Source organism: Budorcas taxicolor, chromosome 1, assembly GCF_023091745.1.
Source record: "Budorcas taxicolor isolate Tak-1 chromosome 1, Takin1.1, whole genome shotgun sequence".
NCBI lineage: Eukaryota > Metazoa > Chordata > Mammalia > Artiodactyla > Bovidae > Budorcas > Budorcas taxicolor.
Genome location: NC_068910.1, coordinates 72,004,675 through 72,013,739, shown reverse-complemented (window position 1 = coordinate 72,013,739; position 9,065 = coordinate 72,004,675). Strand labels below are relative to the sequence as shown.

Below are 9,065 nucleotides of genomic sequence, written 5' to 3'. Positions count from 1 at the left end.
CTCTGGGCGTCACAAGGCTGAAAACTAACCAGGAGACTGTGGTGGGGTGGGGTGGGGGGGGGGGGGGCGGGCGGGCAGCAGGGAAGGGATGCTTCCAAACTCATCCTTGATGTTAGTAGAACTCAGATCCTTATGGTTGTTGGACTGCAGTCTCTGTGTCGCCGATGGCCATCAGGCAGAGTTTGCTCTCAACAAGTAGAAGCTACTCACACTCCTTACTACAAGGTTCACTCTAGCCAGCAAGGGCATTCAAATCCTTCATGTGCCTTAGATCTCCTACTTCCTCTGTCTCTGACCTCTAGACCCAGATTTTGGGTTCTACTGTGATTATTAGATCAGGGCCACCTGGATAATATCCCTCTTGAGGACAACTGTTTTTGGAAAGTCAATTGTATCTGGAAAATCTCTCTGCTATAACATAATCACACTGACTGGTACCCCAAGCAGCCAAGGCAAGGGGATCACACAAGAGGAGTGTCACTGCAGGTCACCTGGCAATCCTGCCCTGAGGAAGAGGCTTAGACTCCACTGGCTCATCCTCACATCTACCACATTCTAAAGATCAAGGCAGGTCAACCCAAATGTGGACAGTGGGGAAATAGATGCTACTTTTTGATGGAAAGAACTGCAACATCACATTGCAAGGAGGCAAAGACGCAAGGAGAGGTGAAAGGTTGAGATCATCTCTTGCAAGCTATCCCAGACAGCATACATGAAACTTGCTTAAAGAGTCCAGCAGCAACACCTCAATCTGTCTTGCTGTAATGAGGTGGCCTGGGAAGCAGGTCCATTTCCAACTCTGAGGATGAGAATATGGACAGGGAGAAAGTAAATGTGAGGCCTGCCCTGCCCATAGAAGGAGATCAGCCATATTTATTTTCCAGCTACTCCACTCCACAAAGACCAATCTATCTTTGCCTCTTGTTCTCTCACTGGTGCAATAAAACACCGGGAGGCTTTCACACCTCACTTCAGGGAGCATGGCGGGGGCAGGGGAACCTCCTGTTCCCAAACCAGAAACCTGAGTATGCTAATATCCTTTCTAGAAACGCTGCTGACTGTGTTTGCTCCCAAAGAAAAGGATGAGAGAGGCAGGTGCAGAGGAAATAAAAGCCACAACCAGTCCAGATGGGAAAGTCAAACTTGGCAGATAGATTTCCTTTCACTTACTGATGTTTCAAGATTCACGAAGCTTTAAATCTTATCTTTATAAAAGAAATCCTCTAAAAGCTCATCTCCCTTCCGTATGCAAAATTGAGGAGTTGAGAATGTTTCAGAGAAACTACCCATAATCTCAGAAGTAGAAAGAGACAAGAATCCCAGTGAACACAAAACTAAGACAAAACGAAGTGTTTAGGAGGGAAAAAAGATTTTCTGTCCTCAGTGGAGTTATATCTATTTATTATTAAATGTTTCTGGGCTTTAGGGGCAGGGCCAGAGAAAACAAAATTTCAAATATCAACCTATTTTTAATTTCTTTTTTTTTTTTTTCATTTTTTGAGAGTGTTGAAATCATGGCCTGCTGCTGCTAAGTCGCTTCAGTCGTGTCCGACTATGTGCGACCCCATAGATGGGAGCCCACCAGGCTCCCGTGTCTCTGGGATTCTCCAGGCAAGAACACTGGAGTGGATTGCCATTTCCTTCTCCAATGCATGAAAGTGAAAAGTGAAAGTGAAGTCACTCAGTCATGTTCGACTCTTAAAGATCCCATGGACTGCAGCCCACCAGGCTCCTCCATCCATGGGATTTTCCAGGCAAGAGTGCTGGAGTGGGGTGCCATTGCCTTCTCTGAAATCATGGCCTACTTTAATTTAAATGGTTTTTCAGAATTTAATTAGTTCAGAGAATGTTAAGGAAAAAAAGATGAGCTATTGTGTGATTCCCAGGCCACCTTGGAAATCTGCACCTACTTTAGAATAAAAGCTTATAGGGAACATATTTTTATTTTAAGAACTTTCACCAGCTGTTCAGAATTGTGTCTTTCTGTACATACATCACTTTATGACTCTCACAACTCAGCTCAGTGGCGAAATGTTCACATTCTGCATCACTTCTTAAGCCAGGTCTGCCAAAACACTCTGAAATCTCCATTGTGGACTGGAGTCTAGCCAGTAATATACACCCAGCATCCAAGAAGAGTCAGAGGGAAGTTCAAAGTAATGAATCATTCTCAGGGAGAAACAGTTAAGAGCAGGCTAGAGAAGCATGGATGGACCTGGAGATTGTCATACTGAGTGAAGCAAGTCAGACAGAGAAGCAGAAACACAGTATGATATCCCTTATGTGCGGAATCTAGAAAGTCATAACGCAAATTAACTTACCAACAGAACAGTAACAGATTCACAGACTTAGAAAACAACATCTTTACTGGGGGAGGGGCTCAGGGGAAGGCTAGGGGATGGGATAGTGGGGAGTTTGGGAAGAACAGGTACACGCTGCTGTTTTTAAAATGGATAGCCAACAAGAACCCACTGAATACCACAAGGAACTCTGCTCAGTGTTATGTGGCAGCCTTGGGAGTTTGGGGGAGAATGGATACATGTATATGTATGGCTGAGTCCCTTCACTGTCCACCTGAAACTATCACAACTTTGTTAATCAGCTGGGTTGGGAAGATTCTCTGGAGAAGGAAATGGCAACCCACTCCAGTATACTTGCCTGGAGAATCCCATGGCCAGAGGAGTCTGGTGGGCTACAGTCCATGGGGTCTCAAAGAGTCAGACACGACTTAGCAACTAAACCACCACTAACCCAATAAAAAAATAAAATTTTCAATGTTAAAAAAAAAGAGAAAGAGCAGGCTAGAGAAAGACACAGAGAAGTGAACTGCACTGCGCTTTCATTTATTTGGAGACAGCACTGTTACAGGGTTTGCAGATTGCTTTGTAGCTTCTTCAGATCATTGTTATTTATGAGTGGAAAGCTCAGAGTAGCAATGATTTGCCAGCAAATTGGGGCCCCTTTTTATGCATGAATCCATTTTGTCACCTTTCATTTATGTGCGTATTCAACTTTCTCAAAAAACTATTAGCTTAGCTGGTGGTCTGTATTATTTCCACATTTAAGCAATAAAGCAGTGTTTCTTTTTAAAAATTTGACTTCTTTTTTAGTTAGATTTGTTGCCAGGGCTCCCAAAATAGACAGCTGAAGCCTATTAAGTATGTTGATCACTATTATTTGCGAGAGGTGTTGGCAATCTTTTAGTGGGGAGCTACGTTCCCCAATGGCCCAGTGGGTAAAGAATCTGCCTGAGATCCAGGAGACACAGGAGATGTGGATTCAGTCCCTGGGTGGGGAAGATCCCCTGGAGAAGGAAATGGCAACCCACTCGAGGGTTCATGCCTAGAGAATCCCATGGACAGAGAAACCTGGCTGGCTATAGTACATGGGGTCACAAAGAGTCAGACACGACTGATTGAGTAAGCAAGTGAAGCAAATGTTACTGACATATTTTTCTGACAGTGCAAGGATGAGACAAAATAGGGAAGGAAGGGGAAACTAACTGGTGGTTGATATAAAGCTAAGGAAGACTCCCCTCTCACTCTCATCCTATTTCACATCTGTCAGAAAGATGAGCACTGTTCCATGTCATATATGAAAGTCATTAATAGAGTAAATCCTAAAAGTTTTCACCACACAGAAAAAATTGTTCTAGTTCTTTAATTTTGTATCTGTATGGCATGATGGATGTTCACTAAACTTATGGTGATCATCGCTTTATGATGTATGTGAATCAAATCGTTTTGCTGGCCATCTTAAACTTATACAGCACTGTATGTCAATCACAGCTCAATAAATCTGAAAGGAAAAAAAAAAGTTGAGTATCTTTTTAAAGTGTAAGTGCCAGTTGGTGTCGTTAAGTCTGTCCATCTCTGATGTTGGGTCTGCCTTCGAGAAACCCTTCTCTGACAGAGGAAACAGTTACATGGAGACCCCATGAGCCTGGGCTACTCACCCCAAGTTGCTGCCTTGTCTCCAAAACAGGAGGACTTAGGGCCTAGACAAATCACTCAGCAATAACCCTGATCCCCAATATTCAGCAGTTCTTACCCTGCTCTTGATGTTTGGTCATAAAGTCGTGTCCAACTCTTTGTGACCCCATGGACTATAGTCCCCGCCAGGCTCCTCTGTCCATGAGATTCCCCAGGCAAGAATACTGAAGTGGGTGCCCATTTCCTCCTCCAGGGGATCTTCCTGACTCAGGGATCGACCCCTTGTCTCCAGCATTGACAGGCAGATTCTTTACTACTGAGCCGCCTGGGAAACACTTCTTACCCGATAACAGTACACAAGCTGACTCTCACATTTAAGGGGCATAGAAGCTCCCAACAGCACAAGCACGGGGGGTTGGGGGGGCACACCTGGGTTTACCTTGGGGACAAAACATACAAGATTGTTGCCCTCAAGGATCTTAGATCTTAGTAATTTTAATGTATCTTGCTTTCCATTCATTTTTCTTGATAACAATATCAGAAAATGACCATTTTGCTGGTATATGACCTTTTTGAGAACATTAGCTACATTCTGAAATATGCCACATTAGGTTGTAAACCATGATTAAAAAATAAGATCTCTTTTTCCTGAAGCTAATGTGTACTTAAAGTGAGACACCCCCACCCCAAAAAAAGCCTAAATTAGCTATTCACAGATACTCTTTGGAGAAATTAGGAAGAAGAGCAAGGTAAGTTGACATACGTGTTTTGTTACTCCATTTTAAAGACCTAAGAAGCTTCCTCCCACTTAATTATCCATTGCTAAACCACAGCATTTTCCTGTTTGGTGTAAATGAAGAAAACAGGTCTTTCTCTTTTTCCTTTTTCCCACTGGGAATAGGGAATGGTTCTCTCAGTTATTACAGGAAGGATCCACAAGGACATTTCAAGTACAACTAATTAAAGAAGTGTTTCCTGAAATTGGTATATTTGTATTTAGCTATGTTAGAAAGAACTAAATATAAAATGCTACATACAGGAATAAACAGAATTACTCAGAATGGGAGAGTGGGAGGAAGAGGTTTGAGCAAATGTTAAGAAGGTTTTAACAAAACCTTAAGAGTTAAGTTGTCTTCTCCATAGCATTGTTTTTTAAACTTTGCCAGTTGGTAGAAAACAAAGTCTTCAATATGAAAAACAATTTTACGCACAAAATAATTGACCTGTCACACACTAGAACTGCGCATGGTCTAAGGAGAATGTTCTGCAATGATGGAAATGTTCTTTATCTTTGATGTCATAATAAGATGACCAATAGCCACACGATGAAATTCAATTAAAGTAACTAGAATTCAATAGAATTAACAATTGAGTTCCTTAGTTACAGTGGCCCCATTTCAAGTGCTTAACAGAAACCTGGGCTAGTGGCTACCATATTGAACAGCACAGTCCAAGGGTCTAAGAGGTTTAGGTACGCACTGAATACACATATTCAAAGCTTGCCAAATCAGGGTGGAGATGGAAAATATTTCAAAGAAACTTCTGCGGAGCATGAAGGAAAAAGGTCTACTTTGTATCACCTGGAGGATTTTTTTCTCTTTCCATCAAGTTTCAGCCAATAATTAAGACAAGTTTAGCAGAACTTTTGATCCCAATGCCTTAAACAAATTCTCATGTCTTCCCCTAGAGACTTTCCTTGATACGGTTTTATACAGCCTGTCTATAGAAAGCACAGTCTCCAAGCACCCAATGTATGTTTTCATGTGGATTCATTTCTCTGGTCCTTTGAGTATATTTAGCATGGAAATTCCCCCCACTTAAATGCCTATCTGTAACTCAGTCACCACACTTCCCAAGGTTGTTCCGTGAAGCAGGTTGTTCTATGTAGTTTTGTCTATTTCTGCAGCTCAGCCCACGTAATAAGATTTCCAAGCTGGCAAGAAAGATAAAAATAAAAAAAGTCCTTTATTGTACAGGTAAGCCTCTGGAATGGCTTTACTTTCCTATGAGAGCTGACACAAAGCAGGAATTCAAGTGACTCTAGGTCAAGATGTGAAGGCCAACCACAGATTCCTGCCCACTCTTCAGCCCACAAGTACCATAGTCCACATGTGGATAATGGAGTTTACTCTTAAATTAACCCATACGAAGTGTATCAAGTGTGGTGTGAGTGGATTTTATGTGACAGAAGAGATATCCTTGGCCAGCTTCAACTTCACATTCAAGGTCATCACTTCTATAATGCTCTTATAAGCTTAGAATTAAAATGAGGCCAGAAGCTATCAAAAACATGCTTGCATATATACCTGCCCCAGAAAAAGCTCCTGGAAATGATTTGCTTTACTCTGCTGGGGTCTGCTGCAGCCTGGACATATGGGAAACAGCCTAGCAGCCCAATCCCCTTTAAGAGAATCCCTTCAAGAAGGAGAACAGTCTGGGGCCAATCAGGGGTCAGGTCTGCCTCAAGGTAGCCTTGAGGAGATCATGTTTGCCAATTCTCACAGTCTCACCACCATTCTCAACATTTAGACCATCTTTACCAGAGTTTAGACATTGACTTTGAGTGAACGGTGTGTGGATTCAGCATCTATGGAAACTGACGCTTGATAAAATGAAAGTGACAGTCACTCATTCATGTCTGACTCTTTGCGACCCCACGGACTATACAACCCTTGGAATTCTCCAGGCCAGAATTCTGGAGTGGGTAGCCTTTCCCTTCTCCAGGGGATCTTCCCAACCCAAGGATTGAACCCAGGTCTCCCACATTGCAGGTGGATTCTTTATCAGCTGAGCTACCAGGGAAGCCCAAGAATACTGGAGTGGGTAGCCTATCCCTTCTCCAGCGAATCTTCCCCACTCAGGAATAGAACAGAATTCTTCTGCCTTACAGGCAGATTCTTTACCAACTGAGCTATGAAGGACTGTTAATAATCATATTAATAAACACATCACCTTTTTGAAAATTGCTTAATGCATTTCGTTACATCCAGGGCACTCTTCATAAACAAATGTTTATGCGACCTCCTCATATAATTACCAATGTAAATGCCTACCGAAGCTGATTGTCTGCCTACTGGGCACATGCGTTACCTCAGGGGACATGAATAGCATTTGCTCCATTACCTTCATCCTTACGGGGCCAGTTTCAAAACAAGCATGGTCCCAAATCCAAACACTTATTCCTAAGATTGAACCCAGGCCACATGGACCTCATGGGAAGAAATCAGAAAGAATGAAACATAGTCAGGCTAACACTGTGATTGAATATATCTCCAATGTCACCCTCAACATTTTACCTCCAAAAAAAAAAAGATACAGGTCATGCTTGAAATACATATGAATCATAGCAGCCTCTAAGTGAGAAGATGGAAAAAAAAAAAAAAAAAACCAGGAGGGAGGGTAAAATGTCCACAAGAATTCAAACAATACAGGGAGGCCTCCTCAGCGGATCCGCAAGCCCAGGTTTACCGCAGATGTCGGCAAGCTACCTAGAGCCAAATCTGCCCGCCTGCTTTTATAAATAAAGTTTTATTGGAACAGGGCCACACCAGTTGGTAGACACACTGCCTGTGGCTACCCTTGGGTACAAGGCAGAGTTGTGGTGGAGGCCATGTGGCCCAAAGTGCTGGAAATATTTACTGCCTGAACCTGAAGAGAATATGTCTGCTGACCTGGTGTTTAGAGTTTTAGAGATTTTGCTGAAAACAGACATCCCTGGAGTTCCCAAAGCACTCATTTTTTCTGGTTAAAAATGAATGGGGGGAAACTGAAGCATGTCTGCATGTCTGTTACAGAGCAGCACGTGTGTGTCAGTCTAAGAGGCATCTCTCATATAGCTTTGGTGCCCTAGGTTCTGAGAATAATTATTTCTTTGTTAACATTGGGTAAACTTATCTTTAAGAACTTGAGAGAAGGTTGGGCATATCTCTGAAGTTTAATTTCAAAATAGGTTGAAATCTAACCTTGGGATTCTCCCAGTGGGGAGCTAGATAACAATGTATTTGCCTGGAGGCTTTTCAAGGGGATGTTGCTGACTGGTACATTGCCACTGCAGACCATGGAAGTGAACTTGAAAAACAGGCATGATTGCCTGTTCAAGTTTTCACCATAAATAATCATTTTTTAAAAGCTTCCAGTAACTTACCCACTAGGAGAAAAAAAAAAAAAAAGGAAAGTGGGACAATGACGCTGTGACTTTGCTCCAGAATCATCATGTGTAATGTCATGCTGCCATCTGCAGTACTTTACTTCAGTATTTTCACCCAAACACGGGAATTTTAATGAGCTCTGTAGACGCATGGCCGTTCTCTTGACAGAGAAATGTTTTGCCTGCAACAGCAGTGAAAGAAAGGTTTCAGCCAACTTTCTCTCTTTAGTCACAGTCCCCAGCTCCTCCCCACCCACATGCCACCATTTCTAAGAGGGTTTCGATTTTCGATGGTGCTTTTGTACTCATGCTGATGTTAAATATGAAAGTGAATCAACATGCTGTACTGAGTGGGGGGAGGGCCCTGAAACTGCTCAGAAATGCTGTGACGCGGGGTCTCCTTACACTCATCAAATGTCAAGTGGGGAGCCACACTGGGATGTGGCAACAGAAGACATGAGACCCAAACTCCGGGAAAGCCCAGGTTTTAAAGCTTTGGTAAATTTGGGGGTTAAGAAATCCATGCCGAGGGCTAGCCTTGGTAGCACGTCTGCTAAAATTAGACTGATACACAGACGATTAGCATGGCTCCTTAGCAAGAATGAGGCACAAATTCCAGAACTATTCTGTTATTTACACTTATTCTAAGGGGATGAATTCATGCTAGGGCTGCTGTAACAAAACACCACAGACTGGAGCCTCGTAAAGCACAGAAAATCATTGTCCTACAGTTCTGGAGGCTGGAACCCCAAGATCAAAATGTCAGCAAGTTTGATTTTCTCTGAGGCCTCTCTCCTTAGCTTGTGGACGGCCACCTTCTCCATTTCTCCACATGGTCTCTGCCCTGTGTATCTGCATCTTAATGTCTCCTGATAAGGACACCAAGCATTAGATAAGGGCCACCCTGATGATCTCATTTAACCTTAGTTAACCTCCTGGAGAAAGAAATGGCAACCCACTCCGATATTCTTGCCTGGAAAATTCTA

At 42.8% G+C, this 9,065-nt stretch overlaps 1 non-coding gene across 1 annotated transcript; it reads left to right on the top strand.

Moving 5' to 3' along the window:
- Nucleotides 1-8,608: 8,608 nt before the first annotated feature.
- On the top strand, nucleotides 8,609-8,715 carry LOC128058226 (U6 spliceosomal RNA). Its single transcript, XR_008200416.1, has one exon. It is a non-coding gene; the product is annotated as a U6 spliceosomal RNA (small nuclear RNA).
- Nucleotides 8,716-9,065: the final 350 nt, after the last annotated feature.